The sequence below is a fragment of the Sinohyriopsis cumingii genome, unplaced genomic scaffold, assembly GCF_028554795.1.
Source record: "Sinohyriopsis cumingii isolate HCF-2022 unplaced genomic scaffold, ASM2855479v2 utg000663l, whole genome shotgun sequence".
NCBI lineage: Eukaryota > Metazoa > Mollusca > Bivalvia > Unionida > Unionidae > Sinohyriopsis > Sinohyriopsis cumingii.
In genome coordinates this window covers 1,058,930-1,083,710 of record NW_028315922.1, presented here as the reverse complement: position 1 = coordinate 1,083,710, position 24,781 = coordinate 1,058,930, and positions in this window count along the sequence as shown.

The following is a 24,781-nucleotide window of genomic DNA, read 5'->3' as shown; positions in this document are numbered from 1 at the left end:
AACTTTACATTTAAGGCATTGATTTTACGCATATGCATATATATAAATGTGTCACATTGTATGCATTTTTTTCTATTTATTCTCTCTCATTTTGTGTAAACAAATTCTGCATCTGCCTATTGTAAAATAAATAAATATAAAAATCAAAAAGATAAGCTCTGTTAATCTGCATTCATCTATAATATTTTGTATTTGTAGCCTGGATAATCTATAACTATTTCATTGTTAAAGTTAATGCCATAGTTCATTTTTAAATTTCATAATCTGTCCACATTTTATCTCTTCACCTCAAACCTGCAGTTTCAATATAAAGCTTGAAAGTTACACACTGACAGGACTCCGATGATATATAAAAATAAACTGGAACTACATTCGTTGGCACATATCCACCAGTAATATATTTTTCCTAAGTCCACCTGTATGTAATAAACCTTACTCCTTTACCACTCCTACCCCCGGAAAAAGCAGCTAAAAGTGTGATCATTGAAACAGCACACATTACTTGAAAAAAAGGGTTTTCTTTTAAGAATAGAGGAAGTAACATACTCAGATATCTATATATTGGTCTGGTGCAGACTAATGCTGTTTTTCTCTTACCTCTGTTTGGTATCTTCATATTATTTCGTATTAAAATGTTCTAAGGGCACGCTATACTCCATCAACCGTTCCTTATCATTGTATCGGTTGGTATGGCTGCAGACTAGTGGACCAATAAGGAAAGATAAACGTGTGCAATGAATGAATGAATGGTTAGCAGCCTTTAATGGCCTTCATCGTAAGTCTTTCCAGCACCACAATCTCTCTGTCTCTCTCTCTTTAAAAATATACAGAGAAAATCCGTTACAAAACGAGCGTCTGTATCATGCGACCATGTCTCTTGTCCGATGCATGATGGAAAAATATAGTCATACGAAGAAAACGAAAAGTTAAACGTTAAAATGGGGGATAGAAACAATTGTATGGTTGGTAGCAATGTTAATTAAATCATAATAATAACTTAGATGAATACTAAATACATTTAACTGTTTTAATTACCCCTTGGCTGCTATTCGTTGAGCTTAGTTTATATTTCTGACTCGTGTAAATATGCTAGCCACTTTGTGAAAGACAGCGCGTTCAGTGTTCCAGTACATATTGCTAACCATGCTGTATTTGTGGTGCTCTATTTTCTTTACTTAAACCATCTTTCATGTTTAAATCATAAGTGTGTTTTATGTTTATTTAATCAATAGGAATGAAAAGACAAGTTCAAAAACTAAAAGAAGCAACTTGTCAATTTGAAAAAGCGATTACCATTATTCGCAAAGGTAAGAGCTACATTTTGGAACTGACACAGAGGACAGGACTGTACAGAGTTCACCCATTCCGTCAACGCACATCTGCTTGTAGTAAACTTAAACTGCATTGGAAATGCAAGCATGTGTATTTGTATGTGACATAAATAAAATATATGTATAGTATGCTCGCTGTATATTTGATATTTGATACACCACGAGATGCATACATTTTTCATTAAAAGGTAGTTCGGCAAGCCTCGTTTTCTTGTAATGAAATATTAAATTTATTCATCTCGTGGTTATATCATTGATACCGCGTATATTCTATGCATGTGATTAATTATGTGTATAGTTTGGTTTGTGGGATTTCAAACCATTTTGCTTTCATGATAGGCTATAAATGACGACCAGATTATTTGGTGTAGGCAGAACCCCTAATAACTTGGTTTGAACCAACGAATCACATGAAGCTTCTTTCTAACATAAACACTTTGGTCGAGCCTCACGCGGACAGAGGTGAGGTGTTTATGTGATCCATAAAGGCGATCGCCTTAGACAACTTTGCCACTCGTGATAAAGAAAAGAAGTAAGGAAGGACAGGGAGAAAAGGAGAAAAGACAGGAGTAAACAATATATATATATATATATATATATATATATATATATATATATATATATATATATATATATATATATATATATATATATATATATATATATCTGTGTGTGTGTGTGTTTGTGCAGCAAAACTGACAACTAACAGTGTAAAACTAACTTTTATCTAGCCTAGGTGCATTTGAACTTCACCCAGTCTTTGTCAAAGGCAAAAGTACAAAACAGAGGCAAACAATAGATAAATAAAACGTTGAATTTAAGAAACATTAAATGATTAAAAATCCAATTGAAGCAATATTTCAAAATTTTGGATATCTTGTCTTATTTTTTAAAGTTCGCTGGCTTGTTTGGACCTATTAAAGAGGTGCGAATGCGCCCTCTCTTTTTCAATATAAATTGATATAGCCATACATTATGTCCTGGATAATTCACTGTTTCTTTATTCATAACAGCCACAAGAATAATATTAATATAAAAAAGCTTCAGAAGTAGTAATTACAGATAAGTTGATCAATGACAAATTAAATGAACCGATTTGTCTATTGAGAAATATGGGTTCTAAACAGATAACGATTCTGTATTTGTTACTTGCGTTTTGTGCACTTCTGGAGTCTGCTTGATTTTAGCCGCTTGGTTTCGGTGTTTTTAGGCACCATATTCAGTAAGATTCCTTTAACCTCCTGGTTTCAGAAATTCAATTGCTGTTAGTTGCAGTTTGTATAATGTCAATCATATCTGTGATGATTCATGCTCTTGTGGAGTTCATTGGTTTCTCCGCCATTCTGAAGGCCCAGATCTTACACGTGACGAGATAAATTACATTCTCTGTTTTGCATGAGATAAATTACATTCTCTGTTTTGCATGAGATAAATTACATTCTCTGTTTTGCATGAGATAAAATCATTCTTTATTCACAAAGATTTGGCTTTCTTCAAATAGAACGCCGCTTTCTTAATTAGGAAAGTGGCTTGTATGTTTAGTTGAATGACAGGAAGAAGTTACTGCTATCAAAGAAGATGACACTGTAGTTGCGAATCCAGTGTTCTCTACGCCAAAACAATGATATTTGTTTTCAAAGTCAAGAGATTGATAGCAATCGCAAAGAAAGAGCTTTTTGGAAAACAGGTTGGACTTTTTACATAGATATTGAACTTTACTGAATTAAACGGTAGCAACCAAATTCGAATGAGACATGCAACATCCTTGAAGAAGTAAGTGAACTATCAAAGAAACTTTTCGTATCAAAGAATCCTTTCGCTTTTATGCTTTCAACTACTACACTATTTATTTGATTTTATGAAGACATTAAAATATCCTTGCAAAGACGCTTCATTCAGTGTTTATGATATTTTCATTATATGCCGACAATTGTATTAAAAAGAAATTGAACTGCTTGTGACAATGCAGATTTATTGCACGTAAAATATATGTAGAATGCATACTTTCAATTCAATAAAGTTATTCTTGTAAGTATTGGGAAACGCCTAACAACTCGCTTTCTTTTCCGCAATCGACAACATTTCTAATGCACAGGATCTCGCCCTATAAGTTTGCTCTCTATCTACGAAAACCGCACAAGTCTATACTGTGACGTTGGTTAGTCAAATCAGTTTATGCCACTAGCTGTTGGTATGTTGAAAATCACCCTAACTATCGTAGGTGTTGGTAGCTTTGGTGATAATTTTGACATAATTTATGTAATATTAAACAGTCAGCGTTTTGCACGATCTTGGAGTATCTTTATAAATGTTAAGTCTGCGTAATGAATCAACAAATGCTATCTTGAAAGAAACAGCATGTTCCAGCAGTACCTGCAATATTTGACAGCCTTATAGACTGGGTCTTAGTGTATCTCCACCACCTGAATTCCTTTTCATTATTTTCGTTAAAGCTTGAGAAAGTTTTCTGTGTGATTTCCCTCCAACATTCCAAAGTCAGCTTTGTTGAAACAGTGAATCAGTAGACCAATAAAAAGCAATATACCGGGACAGGCTTAGAACGTCACAATTATATTGATCACAGCTACTCTCTCATAAAATGAAGATCCATCTAAACATTTGAAATTAATTGTTTGTGTGTTTAAAACTTCTAAGTGGATTCCAAGCAAAACTGGTACATATTTCTACATACTTAGTTCGTTGAGCCTTGAATAGGAGTCATTGACCAGTGAAAAAACATTTATATATTCAATAACATGATATTATATATACAAAATATTGTTTAGCAGTCGGGTCTAACTCTTCTTTAGCGATCAATAATAAATCGCCCACCCACCTATCAATCTCGGAAAACGGGTACGTACAATATGACTATTTTTAGAATAAAAAAATAGAAGTAATTTCAACAGATCATTTAAAAAATCACTAATAAAAACTAGATATGTAAAAGTGATGTTATTCTGCATGATAAAGTAAATCTTTCCTAGCAAACACTTAAGTTAACTGGCACATATTCACAAAGGACATAGTGCATGGACATTAATGCTTAGTTCATTTAGAGATTTAACCTCTTCATAAGGTGTATTGTTGAATGAACAATGTTGTCGATCCTTAGATGCCCTTTACTGACTGGTTTCACTGTATAATACTATAAATTATCACATGGTGCACTTTGCCTATAGTGTTTGCAGTTTAATCTTTTTGATACTATAACATGTTAACATGTCACTTTATGTGATTCTGAATGGTCCAAATAAGCCCATGAAATTAGTGTGCAGTATTATCTTTACTGATTAGCTGCGATCGTTGGAAAACTCTTTTAAACCCGCCTTCTCGAATGTTTTATTTTCAATGAAAATATTGGTGGTCATTTCTCGATTCGAGTAACGAAAGGAATTTGGGAAAAATGGTCCCGTCTGTCTGAATACAGCCAATTTACCCCAACAGGGGCTTGTTATGTCATTTATACCATATCATAAAAGAAACATGACTAAAACTCAAAGACAAGAACAACAGCAACAAGCAAAACTAGGAGTAGTGCGAGTTGTTACGGGTATCTGGGATGGGGGTGGAAGGGGCGGTATCCCTATAGCATGGAATTCACCCTACATAGAACAATGGTTTAAATGTTTACTTTCAGAAGCAAATAAACTCACTTCTATTCACAGAAGAATGCGGTCATAAACCTGTCTCCAAACTGATAGAAGTTTATCCAGCCACTGCGTATTTATGTGGTAAATATGTGATGCGATTCGGCCTCAAAATGAAATTTGTTTACATATACGTAAACATGATCATCAACAGTACTCTAATGGGTACTGCATCAAACAATGCAATATCACGCGCATCGGACATTCTGAGTTGAAAAATGATTTTACTTTTCAAAAATGTTCTGTTTATTCAGAAGGACGCTTGCTCTTTGATTTATAGTTTGTAAGTAAAGTATAATCTACTTTTAAAAGTTAATACTAGTTCAACTTTTTTTGGGGACTATTTTTACACACAACAAATGAAAGGTCCAACGTCTGTCACAATGAACGAAATTATTCGGTCTTCTTTCTGTCTGAATAATTTTCACGGAAATAAAAGATATGTGATGAAAAGAATCTCAAATGGGTAATCGCCAAGGCTCGCAAAAGCCGAACATTATTCAACTCGTCTCATAAATTCAATATTACATCATTACCCATTTGAGATCCTCTATATAAGAAAATATTAACAAGTTTGTCTTAAATTTCAGTTTCAGTCGGACAGACATTAGACACAAGAACAAGAATCTTTGAACAGTGTTATGGCTCCATGTGGAACAATTATCTGACAGCAAGCTGTGATGCAGGTAAAGTAATTTCTGTCATTAGTTTTAAGGCTTATGCAAAACGCCGAGACACGACATGCCCGCAGGAGGAAACCGCTCGAACTCCACTCCCTAGCGACAGTTGCTGCAGATATAACGTCAGTGATTGTGGTGGCATGTAAGTGAAATTCCTGATGGTTCCTTTCTATTGTAATTTATGGATCTCAAAATGGCAGAGGTAATAACATGTGATCAGGCCAGTGGTACTCCTTTGATGCATAGGGTCTTTTTATATCAGCCGTTCTCAAAAATTGGAATTGCATGTGCTGTTTGAGTACAAACTTTTATGTTAGCAAAGAACAATAAAAAACCTCCATGGTATGAATGTGGCATATAATTTATATACTTTAATTATCAAACTCTTATCTGGTTCTCCTGTTTATACTTTAGACGGTGTATTATTGCATATTCTCGATTTTTATATGGTGCAATATTTTATAATCTTTTGTTTATTGCATTACATACTTATCTACTTTTACATTTTATGTGCCCCATCATCCAACAAAGCCTTAGTTTGAAACGGAAGATACGTCTATAATATAGGGACCGTGACCGTGACCGGAGATCATACAACTCTGAGTATGATTTTTAGATTGTTTTCGCTCTGAGGCAATCAGAATTTATAACCAAAACATTAAAAGACTTTTTGACCGACACAAAATGTAAAGCTCAAACAGAATTGTTATGATTTCCAAGCCTGTTTGGATGAAATATAATTATGCCTTAAAATGATCCAATCAAATATATGAAGGCTACATTAACTTTAACATTGATGACATTTTTGTTGTGTTTCAAAGACGTATATACGTATATATGTTTGCAGGTATGTAGGTAGGTAGGAAGGCGGGCAGGTAGGAAGGATGGTGAAATTTATTAGTTTTCCAAATCAGCATTTATTTGGGGGGTGGCGTGGGGTGGATTTTTTAAAACTTCTACTCATATTTTAATTCTGGTAAGGATTATAGCAGCAAGATGGACATTACAATTAATTCAAAGTTACAACAACGTATCATACACCCAACTTTACAGATTTTATTACAAGATAACGAAATATATTGAACAATCTACAAATCGATTTTAACATGTGAGGTAGAAATCTCCTTTAAAATTAGGTGGGATATATACTACGTCATTATGAAGGATCTTGAATGGAAGAAGTTGTACACTCTTCCTTCTTGGGGTGTGCAATCTTACAAGCTTATGTGCTTGCAAGTAAGAATTTTCCATTCAATCCATCTTCATATAAACTTTTAGATAACACTGAGTTATCGAATATAATTTCACAAATTTTGGGAATGTGAAGAATCAGATAACGTTTTAGATAAATTTTACTCCGAATAAAAAGATATCATCATGCAGGAATTTTGTTCAGAACAAGGAAGGAGATTTGGTACAAAAGACAGTAATGTGTAAGATTTATTGTTATTTGGATTTTTTAACGTAGCTTTAACGATTTTTCAGTCATATCGCTACGATGTCTGCAGTGTGACAGTTTATTGTGATGGCTAGTACTGGGGAATCATGCTGAGGACATGTAGCATGATGTCACATTATCCTGACACCATGCCGACTTGGTGCCAGGATAATATGACATCATAATGTAATAACCCTAACCTCTTAATGCTAAACGCCTAGCAAGGCAGATGTTAGACAGTAACAGAAAACACCCATCTCTCCACCACCCATCTCCACCCCCATATCTCTCACTCTCTCTCCAAGGATAAATTTTAAGAAATGAAGACTCCCAAAAGTCTAAAGCTATTGAAACAAAAATAAAAGTGCTGTGCACAATTTAATCATGTATAAATAATAACTCTTTTAAAAGACCCACCATATTTTTTAAAAAATTTTCACCAAGTGGTTCGAATGTGTTACCTACATACTTATAACAGCTTATGGCTACTAATAGATGGTGGGTCCTTTACAAACTCACACGTAATGATCCTTTAGTTTTTTGGTTGAAATACATTTTATCTTATTTTCTTCATTACAATCCCAGAGAGTCTCCGAAAGTTTGGTCATTGGTATCCAGAACGAAATTATTATTATTATTAGTAGTAGTAGTAGTAGTAGTAGGAGTAGGAGTAGTAGTTGGCTTCTGTTTTTGTTTTCAGATATGCTGGTGTTAGCCGCCAGGACCTCCGTGTATCATGCGATGGTCGACAGGATTGAATGGTATTCCGATTACGTGGATGGATACTCCATGCAAAACGTGAGAACATTTGAATAAAACCAACTACATGAGAATGGAATACGAGTGTATCCTTAGTAAGAATTACCTCTGTCTTTTACTATGCGTACGTATATCCATATACCCACAACACTCGGGGGAGGGGGGGGGGCGGGGTTTCCGACTGAGTTGATCAGACTTATCTCAGTCGGAGCACCCCTGGAGAGTGTTGAGGGTCAGCGCCAAAATGAAACTTTTCCATATATCACTGGGAAAATATAGATTTTCTTTTAATTTTATATTTCTTGAAGCCAAAAAACCATCAATTTATGTACATTTTCTGCAGTGAGTGCTAATGCGATCAACAGTTTCATTAATACATCGATAAAAGAAATTAAGTTTTCAATAATTTTAGGAGAGTGACGTTTGCCAAATGTAGCTTGTACATATCATGCTTCATATTGTGTATTTTGTCAAAGTCATGACTGTATTCTTACGAAAACAAAGATTTTCAATTTTGGTGACACCTTTAATATCCCGATTGATACCGTCGGTGATGGAATAATATAAATACATCACAGAGTGGTTGCATCTGAGATACTTTAGACCATATTATTTATTGAAACAAAAGATAGAGTGACCGCAAATTTGCTTGCAAGGATTTTCGTTCTTTATTTTGTTTATTTCTACATTGAAACGGGAGTTTTTGTCTGGCCTTGGCAGTCTAGATTGGTAGCATACGCTGCATCTAATTTTCGATTGTCACTTAATTTCAATTTGCAACGAACACTAGTCAACGAAGGATTTATCCGTTGTTTTCAAACATGATTGTAATAAGAGTTCAAATTACTACTTAAAATTTTCATTAATATATTTAATAATATTTTTGCTCATAAAAATGTATACTCTTTTGAATATTGAGTATTACAGGTATAAAATACTGTATGGGTGACACAGAGTAACATATCATGACCACTTTCGCCCACTAAGCTTAAAAGCTTGTATAGTACTAGTAACCGCAGAGTAGCTTAAACTTTATCGACATCTAAAGATAGCAGTTTTTCAAACATAGATGGCCTTGTTACAAACGGCAATGACGATGATACAATATTAACTTATGCATTAAAAGTCGAAGGTGCAGCCCGTACACTGGAGAAGCCGACCTACTTCCAGTTAGTAACCGTTTTTAGTGTTTTTTGAACGAAGAGATTGTACACGTCACCGTCACCACTACTATAAAATAAAACATTGGTACTCCTATAAGGTGGAAAAAGCAAACCTGGATCAGGATTTGCCTGTAGGTGCCTCACATATGTCCACCAGGCGTGCCCAAGACGTTGGCCTACTAGGGAGTACCATTCAGCCCATTTAACCCACGGAGAAACCGCTTGACACAACCACCGTTAACACTACAGTTCGATCGGAACATTGTTCTGTCATTTTCTTCAGGTCGTGAACTAACATTAGAATTGGTTGTAGAATTATAAATTCATTTGATGTGGCGATTAGCCTTGAGCGGAGCACGCCACATATATTATGACAGTAAAGTCGAAGGATGTTCCGATTGTGACTCGGTCTCCATATTGTTCCATTTCAACGAAAGCAGTTCAGAATTTTCAAAATTACATCCGAGTTTTCTTTTTCGACTTGACAGAAAAGGCAAAACGATGTTCCGAACGTACTATAGCTGTATACACCACCCATGACTACACTGAGCGTGCATTTAATTGTGTCAACTCATTAGTGAAGTACACTGGAACTAGTTCCAGGAATGTAAACAAAAGGATAGATTTACATGCGCTTATATGAAATAGCACATATGTGGATCCATAAACGTTTGTGGACTAAAACAAATAAAAAACCCAGACGTTTATTTACCCAGAATTTAGTTCATTAGGACCTTTGCTATTATATCTGTAATGGAAACCAAATTTAATAAAATTATTTATCATCAACTTCTGTATGAATCTGATTTCCATTCTCAATCCAGAAAGCAAATGCATGTACGCAAAAGTAGTGGTATGGGGGTGTTTATAAGAAGCATGCTACCCCTCATACCACCGAAATCAGAATTAAACAACATTTTCTGGTTCGAATTCAAAACTTTATTTTAAAAAAACATGAGGATTTGATCATTGGTGTGGTTAATAACCTCCAACCGAATCAGATTGAATAATGCAGACATATTAAATATGCTCCAGTCAGAATAGTATATGTGAAGTTCAGATAAGGACGGGTTCTTAATAGGAGATTTTAATGCAAGAACACACACACACACACACACACACACACAAGATGACAATGTAGAAATATATGGTTTCGTCACTCGTCATGTGCAGTAAAGTGAGTCTCTGCATGACTCGAATCCATTTACACTTCAAAATTAATGTCTGGCCCAATACTGAACCTCGCAAAACAAATAATTGACTAATGATGGTAATAAGTTACCTGAATTTTGACAAAGTAACTTATCTTGAACTGGAACTGTGATAAAGATTTAGGAAGGTTTCAATCATTAACTCTTCTTTAGCATGTGTAAAATCTCTTAGGTACCCTGACAAATTTAGCATGAACAAACTTGACTCATCCTATTCAGATGGTCGTACGATTCTTACAACTACACCAAAAGTTGCTGGTAACACTTACAATCAGAAAGACATGAATAAAAATGTAATGACATTAAAGAAATAGAAGGTGAAATGCAAATCGCGAATGTGGTTTTATTAAAAGCATGGATCGTAACAAAGTAAATGCTCAACATAGAATCATACAGAGTGGTAAAGCATAAGAAAAATCGGGATGGAGAAAGCTACTACCAATGATATCTGCTCATTGATATCGGGATGGAGAAAGCTACTACCAATGATATCTGCTCATTGATATCGAATCTATAAAACGTTCCTTCGTTGTAAAAGGTGATGATAAAAATGAAAACAATCTAAAACAAAGAGACAGGTGCAATCAGCAATGATTGCTTGAAGGTATCACAAGACCAGCAGAGATTCCGCCAAACCCAAACTGAACGATTACTATCTCTAGCTGTATTAGTAAATCGCTCACCGCCATGGTAAACTCATGGAACAAAGTATTTTTTTTTCCACCATCAGAACAAGTTACAAGAAAACCAAGCTTATTTTCGTGCTGTGTACTCAAAAATAGATCAGGTGTTTTATTTATATGTATTATCATAAATCATGAAAAATTATTTTGCTTCTTTATTAATCAACAAAGCTATTTGCAGTTTGGCTGGAGGGCTTTTGCAGAAAGTTATTGCAAAAACAATATAAATGGCAAATTGTTTTAATTATTCTAAATTTATAACGCACTGTGTCCATATACATTATTTCTCGTAATAAAGTTTTTGTTTTATTCGATATACACTTATCCTATCATTGTGAAACGATAATAGGAAAGAGAACACATTCTTGGTTATCAATTTAAATACAATCTGTGATTATCTGACAATTCATTTTATCTGGTGGTTTTAATGAACTCTAGGGAATCCTAACCAATGCAAAGCAAAATGATAGTGTGCTACCGGCAATTGCGTAAAAAGGATATTTATAATAAATATTATCTTTTATTTCGGGTAGAAATGCGGCCATTTTAAAAAAAAACTTTGTATTTAAAAAGATATATTTTGTCTTTAAGGGGTAAACACCGAGAAATATATCGTATTAGAATGAAAATGCAAATCAACATAGCGACCTCTGAGTGGCAGAAGATCGATGATGGCATAATAGTAAACATATATTGATAGTCAGAGCTACTCGCCTTTTCTATCCCTGCGAGGTTCGAATATGATTTCCCATATAACTGGTTGCATTTAGCATTACCATAATGGAAAAATAAATGGACGTAAGATATTCTTCACAAGTTTTAGAACTAACGGCATCAAATCATTTCGAAGGAAAAAATGGGCTCTTCTGCTTGTCAACTTTGCCTAACGCGGTAGGTGAAAAGCTGCGAACAATGGATTAAGCAAGCAAAGCATATAGAAGCTGATGGATACAGATATTGGTTTCTTTTCACTGTTACCGTCAACATTTTGGAAGCCATTTTTTAATTCGATTCCCTGAGGGCATTGGGTAATGAATCCTATTGACAATATATCCCACAGGAACTCGTTACAAATAAATCTAAGTGTATCGTTTAATGGATCAAGGGCTCGGAAGGAAAATTTGTGATACGGGTGCCACTCTATGATAAGCGTGACCTAAATGTTAATATGAGCATAAGCATTGTTCTCTGTTTAGAGGAGAATGTGGACTTATGCTGGTCTCCCATCTGATAGAAAGTTCTCCAACCACAACATTTTTACCTTGTCAAATAGCTCCAGCGAACTAATGTTTCTTATTATGTGACACAGTTCCGCTTCGAAATAAAATTTGTCTATATCTACTGTTCCAGATCAAATAATGCAAATATCGAGTCCCAAATACATTAAGAAAATATAGAATTTATTCATCAAGTAATCACCGTTTCACATGAATATCCAACAAGTGGCATGCTTGGTACTGGAAATTACAAACTTTAGGTGGAACCATTGTAAATATTTTCATTGAAATCAGTCATATGGTTCGACTAAACTAACTCGAATTAATAATTTGATATCACACATGAATTTCTACTGGAGATGCAAAAAACTGGCGATGCATGTGTCAAATCTTCCATTGATTTGGAAAGACATTTGCTTTTTAAATAATAATTTATAAACAAACCTACTTTTAAATGTTACATGTTATTGACGTGCACATTATTAAAGTATCTAAAGTCTGAAATACTTGTTTACGTGCAACCAATGAAATGTGCATCGTCAGGACCCTTATAAAATAAATTAGTTCTTTTTTCTCTTTAAACTATTTCCGACAAAATAAAAACTAGAGAGCTTGGGAATTATTCGCATAAACGTCATATTAAATAATTATCCATTTTAGATCCTCTATATATGTTGATGCCGAAACACTGTTTAAACTCTTCAGTTCATTAAAGGTTTTGACGGTTTAGTTTGTTGCTATTATTATTCCTTATACCTGCATCATCAATACACGAGGAAAAGTAATCAAGCTAAATCGATCGAAACACCCTCTTCTCTTTCATATGCATATCAAATATATTCGACTGTCTGAAAGAGATTCTTAAATACTCTTAGTAACAGTTCTCAGATTGGTAGATTTATGTGGTTACTATCTGGCTGGATGTGTAAAGAAAAGGTAGGCATTGAAAATAATACTCAAACGACGTCTCAAACATAATGAAATACATGCACTTATAATTTGTGTTATTATTCTGCAACTTCAAAATTAAAACAATAATTAAGTTTCATCAGTCTAAAAATATAGTTTACATTACTATTTGTGATGACGAGTTATCAGATAGTTATGACGTTACTTACGTAAGAATAATGAGGGGCTTATGGGCTGTTGAAAATGGCTACTGTTTGCATTGGTTCATTTTCAGCAGGCAACTGAAAATGTTGAAGACGCTGAGATTGCAGAATAAATGTGGCGGCTCAGACGTATTACACTGTAATATCAGTTGTAAATTATGACGTGTTACGTTATAATGTAATTGGCCTTGTGCCCAATCACTGAAAATAAAGAATCCTATAATGCTTCCCTCTTGCATGTTGTACGCGACCTTCAGATTATGCATCAAGGATACACACGAGTAAGAACCACAATAAATAAAATTGAGCCTCATCCACTAACCAATGAATATGGTTTTCTCCACCTGGCATTATACAAATTAACAATCTTTCTGGAGTTGGCTTATCGTGTCAAAGGGAGGTAAACCACTATTGAAGCTTGAGCTCCAATAACATTTGTTTTACTATATTGTTTTATTAAACTGATATGGATAAAATTTTATCAATATGCTTTTAATTCCATTTTCTAAATATATCGAAACATATGTTGACCGCGTCTATTCACAACTATTTAGTTAATAAACGACAGTAAAATTTTGGTGAAGAATATGGTGCGTTTCTGAATTATAATTTGGTCAAATCTGAAGTAAGAAAAATACCGTAGTAATTATTCTTTTAAAATACTTTCTTTCAAGATCTTTATAATTAGTAAACCCATCTTAACATCTGTACAAAATTTAAACAACTTGCCATTTTAATTTCGTTCAGGTTATAGCAAAACTTCCGGACAATATATTACTAACTGACTATGCAGTTTACATCCAGAACGCTAAGTATCCCGATGGGAATACGTTTCCGCCAGGAACTACAATTACATGCTTGGTGGAAGCTTCCTCTGAGACTCCTATAGTGGTGACTGCAATTTATCTAAAGTTTCTTCAGGTATCAATGTGCCATCTATTTTATTTTCTTTATATTGTGTATTGTCAGCTAATTTAATGAACGGACATGTTTTTCGCAAATAGGTTTTTGTTATCTAAAATTAAGTACAAACTACACTTTAAAAGCTATAAATGTAATACAGTCTGTAGGGAAGCTCAGAACTGATGTTTTACATTTTAATGAAACGGTTTATAAACCAAAATAATGGTCATATTAAATAATATCTGTTTATTAATTAACTTTGCATTAAAGTCAGCCAAATAATAATAATAATAATAATAATAGTAATAATAATAATAACAATTGTTTACCGATTGAATTTAGTCATTGTATTGAACGAATTGTTCGATTCTTTGCTGTTAAATGTACAGGTGGCGTCAGGAGTATGTGGACAGCGAGTAACTATTGAGGAAGGAACGAAACTGAAAGAAATCTCTTACGAATCTAATACCTATTACAATATAATGGAAGTTTACAGGAGCTCCTACCACTTCATCAAATTCACGGTGTTCAGCAACATATTATCCAATAGGGACTGGAGATTCTGGTTCAAGTTTAAAGGTTAAAGTTTATTTGTATTTAATTACATCGAGTAATGCATTACAATTATCTTGTTTATTAGTGATGTCTTAATTAAACAAAAACAAATAAATTAAGAAAATAACGTCCCTATAATCAGAGCGAAGTTTAGTTAGGATTAGTTATTATAAATGAATTATTTATATTCTTTGAAATTAATATTCCAGTTATGTGAGAGAATAGGCTATCCAATCACTAACCTAGACCACCCAAGTAAATCTGGCTCCTGTGGCGATAAAAGGTTCAAAACCTGTCAACCTATGATAGAAACCAGGACTTGCACAGTGATTAGAGAAAAACTAAACATACATGGTCCAAACAAAACCTGCAAACAGAGAATGTAATTTATCTCATCACATGTAACATCCGTCGCCTTCAGTATGTCGGAGAAACTGAAAAGCTATATAAAATGATCCACCTTCATAGATCTGAATGGATGACAAAGAAGCTGTACAGAATCCCAGTCTCAGAACACTTAGGTGGCCACACTTTCAGTGATATAACACTTATTGCAATTACAGCTCACAAACCAACTGGATTTCTGAAACCAGAAAAGAAAATGAATCTTACTGGATACTCTGCCTAAGAACATTGAAACCAAGCGGTTTAACCAAGAATACTATAAAAAGACAGCCATGCACAAATAAAATTATCTTTTTGCAGCCGGCACATTTTCTTTGAAATAATTATCTACATTTGGTTATTAATCACCCAGTAGCCTATAATTACCGCTATAACTATGAAATATCCGGGTCAAATTTTGCGCTTACATAAATTTCCATACAAAAACTGATGTCATTATAGCACATTGTTTTCTAGGTCAATATAAAATAATTTTCAGCATCCGCAACAAGTTGAAATAAACTAGTTGAAAGATATTACATTTAAAGGTTTCATTCCTGCAGAAATAGTCATGTAAAGTTTTGCAAAACAACGTTTTTTCTGTTTTATTTGTTTGTCTTGTCTATGTTTTGTATTCGCCTTTGAAAAAGACATACTAAACGTCAAAAGCTCTCAGGCTAATTAGATGCTAGTTTTGCACTGTTCATTGTCAGTTTATTACATACACACATACATATTTAAATAACTGCTACTAACCAAAACGTTATCAGAGACGCTTTCTGATATGCTCTACCATCATGAACGGTTTATTATATCGATAGAGGTCCTATCGCTGCAAGGGTCTCTGAAGCTAATCACCAGAGGATGACGACGACCAAAGAATAACGTTTGAGCAAGACCATGCCGACCACAATAATATACGCAGCCCACAATCCTCTGAGTTATTTTCGGCCACTGAAAATCTCTGTCTAACTCACTAGGGGGAATCGGGCCTATCTGATATAACTGGGCTCAACTGACTTTTTAGAAGTGTATGGTCACACCACATACGGGATATGTTTTGTGCGAACTCATTTTTAACTTAACAGAAGAAGAGTTTATGGTACATGTAGATGTGTGCAAAGATCCATACGAACCCAGACAGCCTAGTTGAAAAGTTACAGAGGAAAGGGGTACCATACCACAACCAATGGACATTTCTATGACCTCAATAATGACTCCGTAAAGATGCGGTCAGCCAGAGACAGGCAAGAGGAGTATGTGACACAACTTTGGTTGCAACATTGCAAATTTTTATAAGATCTGCACGAACTTCGGATCGACCTTGGACCAGAAGGGAATTTTTTCGCATCGCTCACAGCCACTGCGACCCTTATTAAATTAACGTTCATGTTTCCATCATTAGGTTGCCATCTTTTTTGAGTGTTTTCGCTAAGCCTTTCTGATATCACTATCAAGGGTATCCAAGAGTGTATATATGGAGGGAAACACACCATTCTCTTTCAGCTGTTTTTGGCAAACACCTCCCCAACCATGTATTGCTGCTCCTTAGGTTTGTCCTCACGCTACTTAGCTGTGAGAAATGGTTTGAGCCTCTTGCGAGTAGGTTGTAAGCAAGGGATAAGCCAATCTCGATATTGACGTACCCCTATCTCCGTGGTGCATATAGAGACGAAACAGGTTCATTAATCTTTGCCGGTGAAGTATCTCAACAGAGCGGCGTGGAAGTGTTATACAGCAGCTTAGAAATAGTGTTTAGTTCCAGACCTATCCTCCAATTTATGACAGCTCTACGTAGCTAATACTAAACTTTCAACTCCTTCCGCTAGCAGTAAAACATCAGAATAGAATGCCTTCAAAAATTAAAAAGTAAGTCCAGGTGGCGCCAAATGCCAACGTTTATATGGAAAATCATTCGTCCACCCTCACATCTAAAATTCCTATTTGACGGTCTTAATGGCTATAAATGTTAGCAGAGTTTTGTCCATGTAGGCAACTGTTGAAAGTGTTGATAAGGTGTTAACATAGTCCACGATGGCGGCATCTATGGCAGCACCGGGGGCTTGCACGTTCGAATTCTTAAAGCTACCCATCTAGACAATGGCAAAGAGGTTAACACTAGTTCGAGGCAGACAGGCCCTTAAAGCCGCCACAGAGAACGTCTATATAATCGGGCCAAGCTTATCGTCTGTCTCGGCAATTAATGAGTGATTCAACTGGTTTATCGTGCATCTTTTGCTTAGTGTCTAAGACATTCAGCTTCAACTCATGAGACCACCATGGCGAATCTTTCAGCATCAGAAGCACAAGAAAGAGACGATGTGCAGCTATTCGTACTTCAAGCCAACACTGTGACCTTCTCCAAGAATTTGCTGGGATCTCCATCCACCAGGTTGCCTTTAGTGCTGATTTGCTCGAGATGTAAGATGGGGCGTAGGATATTCAAATATGCTCGTGGCTTGGGCACCACGTGAGCACCAACACAGTAGAATTACCAGGTGAGGCCAAACATACACTACAGCCCTACGGCACATGAACGGACCAGGAGACGATCGTCACTTTAAGCGTAGCCCTTCCATCCACGGTATCATAGGTCATGAACATACCCGTAACAGAGTCATGCATGATCTTTCATTGAGTTGTCACATCAAAGTACCCAAAAGGAATCAAAACCCTAGCTGTGGCAACGCTAGCAACAACGTTGCTCTACTCAGGACGAAACACTAGCGCATGGTTCGTTGGATAGCGCGTTTTCAAGAGCTAAAGCAAGAGTATTTTTTTAGTACAACATTCGTCATTAAGAATAGTATTGCCACAGAAGCTTTGCTTCAGTAGTGACGTAATAATATCTCAGCGTCGCACTGCACTCAGACATTTGATAGCCTGGACGTGCATCTTGCAGAGGCGGCCTATCTCAAAGCCACGTTTAAGGGCCTATTTTTTGGGTCCGTTCTCACCGATACTTAGAACGACACAACCATGCAAAAGTAGAGCTCTGGGTCAGACATAATACGTTACGGGCAAGTCATCTTTGCAATCTGGTGCGCATCCACAGGTCCATGGTCACATGTTATCAACTAACATGCCTACCATGACGATAAGTATCTTCATGTTTTCAATTAGTCAATATTCTTGCATATGTAGTGTCCGCTACAACACTGAATCTGGTGGTAGGCAACTAAATGTGCCGATTCGAGATGACACTGAACCATTATTCCCAACAACAGCATTCGAACATACATTTGAGCGATCTTAGGTTCTCAGACGCAAACTCTATCCATCACAATGGGGTGTCGAGAAGGTTTACAACGCGGAAAAGCAATTTTTATCTGATATGTCGGTCACGATTGCTCACAAGGAAGATGCGTTAGAATCGGTCCGGAAATACTAGCTGGTACCTGACTACGCCAAACGCTACCTGTACTACATAAACGGAGGCGACCTCTACATGGTGCCCATGAACATGAATGTTAAACTGTCCTCTTCTAGAAAGCAGACAAGGGCTTATCTCAGGAATGAATGCCAACGTTAAAACAGTCATCTCTCCCTGTCGCCACGCCCCAGCTATCACAATTATCCGCCTGTTCCGCCAGTAACGTACATCGATACTGGCATTGCGGAGCCAAGCGCATCTGCCACCAAGAACTCCACTCAGCCACATCCAGCCGCACACTGCGCAGGAGAGCCAGAAACCCGATAAAAATGATTGATATTGCTTTGAGGAAATCATGAGAAATTGCGTTTATTCTGTCGACTGTGGATAGTCCTTCTTTCACCATAACAAATTCTGGAGTAACATCAACATCAGATCCCAACTGCACGATCGTGAAAAGCCCAGGACTATTGTCAAGACCTTCAGTCAAAATGAAAGGGTGAGGATGACATCTTCGGATGACACTGATATCTGAGTAACCTAAAAAGACCTGTAGATCACGTACAAGGAGCAAGTCAATGCGACTACTTCGGAACACAGGCCGGCAGGAGAGTAATTCCATGGATTTCTACGCACCGACCAACGCCGAAATTGGCCTCATGGTTGTGACAAATACTTGTAATGGGCGGCTTTCTTTTTTACCCATGTGCTGAGTCAAAACCAGTACTTGAAGATGGCGGCTTTCTTGTATACCCATATGCTGGGGTCAGCAAAAGCAAAAATGTATGGAACATCAACCTGATCACACCAGTCAAGAGAGTGAGGACCATTTGTGATGCTCCTCGAGGACCCGCCACAATATAACTATTAATGTCAAAGTGTGCCCAACCTTGTCTTCACCCAAGGGCATGTGCGCTGCTAGCAACGGAATGAAGCCAGTCGCTTGTTGAAGCTTGAAAGTTTCAAGGATGCAGAAGCGGAGGCGACCAAATTGGGAACTTTCTACCATTGTAGATTCGCCTCGCTCTTCGACACGACGTCGAAGAAAGACCACGCGCTCCTTGGGTTTACGCTCCAAATATAAAAGTTCTCTCAGACGGCTGAGGTTTTAAACTGTTATGTCTGCCTGCTCATGGACGTGCAACTGAATCTATATAATAGTCAGTTCGTGTCCTCCTTCTACTACGCAAATCATTGCGAACCTACAATAACAGAGCGTTTTAATAGGAGGTCTATGTCGGAAAATTATCTTTGTCTGCAAGCCACTAGAAACATCTTCGATTGCATTCATGGCTTTTGTTTTTGATTAACCCAATGTAAAATCTAGAAGAGTTACTGTTGACTCTCTCTGCTAGGTTTGAGGATACTAACACGTTGTTAATTTTGGACGATTACCCACTTCTTGGTGGTGTATGACACACGGAAAGGGATGTTACTGTATTCATCTTGTACTAGTAGACACACAAGTAGCAGAGTATGCGTCATCACTCAAACATATAACGCTGAAGCGAAAGTCTTTAAATAAGGAGACCTCGTTGTTGGCCCCTTTCTCTGTAATGACTCATTTAAGGATGTGTTCAAAGAGATCAACGTAATTAAAACCCAAGTCGGAAAGGCGGCCCACGAGTTTCTTAAACGCAGATGGTTTGTCAAGCTTATATTGTAAATAGATCCTCCGATAAGGTGTCTTTTTATCACCGTTTACAAGCTATGCGGTGGATCCATCAATCTTATATCGTATCATGTGTTGATCCTGATCTGTCTGACACCTGGTTATTCGCGCATATGATATGGCGGATATAGTTGACATTGGTCTAATTATAGTGTTCTGGGTAATTTTCACTTCACCCTCCTGCCAGTTGTGGACTGAGGACATGCTTATTTAGTTGAGCATCTTCTCCGCTAATATCATAACAGTCGTCTGATGGAAGCGTATGATGGTCGGGAGAACCGTCGTCAACGCCATCCCCTTCTCCAGCTCTAAATATGCCTTCTCCTAGTCAAACAAAAAGGTTTCGGACGAAAAACGCATCCACGATGATAAGGCTGCGTTTCAGGAAGTGCAGGCAGAATGTTAACACAGGCTCACTGAATGTTTCTGCTTCCACACGGGGCTGCTTGTCCCCAAGGAATCCAAATACACGTGGTTGCTCCCTGTCGTCCAGTGTATATGGTTGTATGATATTGACAAACTGCGTCTCTAATTGGATGTTATAGGTAATGACTGACTGACCATCACCCATGTTTGTTGCTAGTCGCCAGTAGCACTCGGCAGCGCTGCCGAAGTGCAGTCCCATTTTGGGTTCTGCCTTGCCTCCTCTTGCTTGTTGCGAAAAGTGTTGCATGTAGAGTCAAGCTCTCAGGTTACCCTACTAGTTAAAAGCAAATTAATGGAGGCGTACTTGCTTGTGACGAAGTTCAAACCTTCGCGTTTTGATGCACATTTGAGACATGTTGTCACGATGAGCACAATAGAAAGAGGACATAAAGCACTCCCATAAATGAATGGTATCATAAGTAATCAAAATTATAGGTGTTATAACCATGAGAAATAAAGATGAGAATAACTGAGTAATTAAGCTTTAGTCATAAGATTCAATGCTTACATGATATGATCATATTAATCTTGTCCCTCTCATTATCATGTAAAATAATCATTAATAATGTATTTTAAATGGTCAGATCCCAGTATGCATACAGTGTGATCGCGATTTACGCGATCTCAATTCACGTGAATTCGAAATAACGCGAGATGCGGAAAAAATCCGAAAAAGATCGCTATTATTGAGAAAGATCTCATACATATAGGTTGTGTCACCGATGCACGCAAGCATTACCCACAATGCCCAGCACTTAGGCCCCCCACCACCACCACCACCACCATTCAGTGTATTGTGGCCTCCATCCTGCATAAGTATGTATATGTACAAATTGTTTGTTACATTACAATTTTGTAACATTATTAGTGATGAATCTAAAAGACGAGCAAGTGGTAGTCCAAAGTGACCAAGTTAGGCTATTTCTTTAGAGGTTAAACTTGAAGTAGTGAAAAGGAATGAAGCTGGTCTGGGTACCGCCATGATAAAGCATGCTTTGAACCTTAGTGAAAGTACATGCAGAACGCAGTTTTCGTTTTTTAATTACATGTACATATATTCTGTTGAGTCCAATTCATAATTTCACATTATTATTTTATATTTCATATGATTTAAATTTGTTTCCCTATGCATTTCATGAAAACTTGTATGTTTTCTTATTTTAAAAAAAATCTACTTTGCAGAAGCATCCCCTAATTTTAACATACTGAATTTATACAGAAAAAATGATCTAAATTTACGCGAATCTCAAATTATGCGCGCGCTTCAAAAACATAACCCTCTTGTAAATCGCGAACACACACACACGCTATATATATATATATATATATATATATATATATATATATATATATATATATATATATATATATATATATATATTGATTTTATTATCGCTGGTCGATAAGAAACCTTTTATCAACTGTAAATGTATTAATTCCCATTTTCATAACGTCTGCTGCATCATGCGAAATCATCCATTGAAATTAAATCAGTACTGGTATTTAAAAGCCTCCTTTTCCATGCAGTGTTTGACACTTCATCAGAGATATACTTAATATTAAAAACTGAACATCCACCATTGCTTGCATTTTAAATTTAAAGAACGTGTTCCTGTTACACAAGATTGATGTACCATTGTATTTCATGTAATGGATAAGTGAACACACACAAATATATATATATATATATATATATATATATATATATATATATATATATATATATATATATATATATATATATATATATATATAGACGCTGAACCCCATTTTTGGATTACTTTGGCATGCGGAACCCGAGCCATCAACAATAAACAGAATACAAGTCCAGGAAACCCCACACCTGTGTCTACAAATCTGTCGCTACGTACAACAATGGCACCACAAACGGCATCAGCAACGGCACAACCAAACAATGAGAGAGAGAGAGAGAGAGAGAGAGAAAGAGAGCACCTGATGTTTATGTCATCACTAGGATGGAAAGCAACGCATGAAGCATGAAATAAAAGAAGTGGGAAAATAGGCAAATATATTGCAGATTGTAGGTGCAGATGGGGTTTGATTATAATATACTGAGGAAGGAATGTGTATATATTTATTTTAAAAACTAACCAAATAAATAAATATCCATTAGTTTGCAGTAAAAATCATTTCTAGAATAATTTGATGCAGTCAAAGTCGATAATAGGAATATAGGATACAAAACGTTCGTCCTACTGTGGATGAAGAGTTTAAATTACATTGATCTTCCAGAGGCCATCGAATATGTGATAAAAAAGGTTTCATGTGTCACAATTTCATAAAATGTTTCGGAGACAAGTACAGCAAAAGCAAATAAACATTTTACAAAATGCCTCGAGACATACAAGCAAATTTAATGGAAGATGACATATTATGGAAGTATTTTGAATCCCGTTGTTTTGCCGGAATTAATCAAACAATAATATCTGCATGGTTTTTAATTCAAGCTATTAATATTGTTTTTGAGATAGACATAAACTTCAACATAAAATTATCCTTTATTTTTGTGTTTTCCAGACGGACATAATGATGACAGTAAGTATAACCATTTGGTCTTTGTCATGTCATAATTAAATATGAATGACATACAATGGCTATTATTATCTTTATATTTAATTCACCATTTTAGCAGGCTCGTCTGTTTATATTAAGACAATCAATAAAGATGCAAAATTCTTGCAGTATAAGGAAGCAGTACAAACAATGGCCTCACTTAATTAGTGAAAAGGACCGAAAAAAACACGATCCACTCTGATTTACGTTTTGTGATCCATGCTCTTTAGTTATGGAGATATTGTAATAGCAACCGTGTGTTTATCGGTTTGTTGTCAACTCTGTATCCTACCGAACTCGTGGCTGTAATTTCATCAGACTTGATACATAAGTTACTGAAAGGAGACCATGTTAAGGGTGTTAATTGCCTTTAAAGCAACACACTAACCCTAATTTAACATCGCAAATAGATAGTCTTTGGTGACAGTACATGCTTACAAGAACGTTGTGCATGAAACAAATCTTAGAAAGCTTTCATAGTGAATCATATTTGTTACATAACCTGGTTATTGGAACCAGTATAGGTACCCGACTTGCATGAATGTGCATTTTTCACCTACATTAATTTACTGCATCTGACAATGAAATAAACCAAATCAATGTCAAAAACAAGAATGCTAACAAATTTCGTTCCGATATATTGATAAATATATAAATAAATACTTGTGAATCACGTTGAGTGTAGTAAAAAGCATGGTGGTAATAATAATTAAGTATACTACACTAGAAATGATTCAGCTAAATTCTACAGATTAGTAGAATCACAGTATGTGTTGGTTTCTTAGAGGTACTTATACTAGCATTGAGTTATATAAAAGTAGTTTAAACTCATGAGGCTAAAAAGAAATTCGTCTATATCAGACAGAAAGATAATAACTGTACAAAAATTTTCTTGATGATCCAACCATAGCGTTTAGTGCGATGCCTTGATTGGACTGTGCAAAAATGCATGTGTAGAATTTATAATTGTGTAATAATAAAAATACAAAAGAATAAAATATTTGAATATACTGGATAAGTATTGATGCGACATAAGAAAGTTTTATATAGCTTTGAAAACAGTTTATTTTTGTTTAGAAAATTAATGTTTTTTCTGCTTTTGTCACTTAGTATTGAACTAACGGTAACCGACTGAAATAGTCGTTATAGATGATCACCCCCACTCTCAGTTAATATGAAAGTTAGAAAGTTATTAATTATAAATATATTTTCATTCACAGATCTCCTGATAGCGATATTGGTACCTCTAGCTGTGATACTAATTACAGTCACAGTAGTAATTATCCTTTGCTATAAGAAGAATATTATTGACGTATGCTGTAATGGACAGATAGACCATACATACATACATACATACATGCATACATACATACATACACACATACATATATGTATACATACATACATACACACACGTACGTACGTAGGTACGTACGTACATACATACATACATATGTACGTAAGTACGTACGTACATACATACATACATACATACATACATACATGCATACATACATACATCTTTTTACACTCTATAACAGCTGTACTTTTATCCTTGTTCAGATTTCATATTTGCTTCATGTGCTGTGTCCTATGCCGTAAAACATAATCAGGTGATTAAAATTGTATACACTGATGACAATCATACGT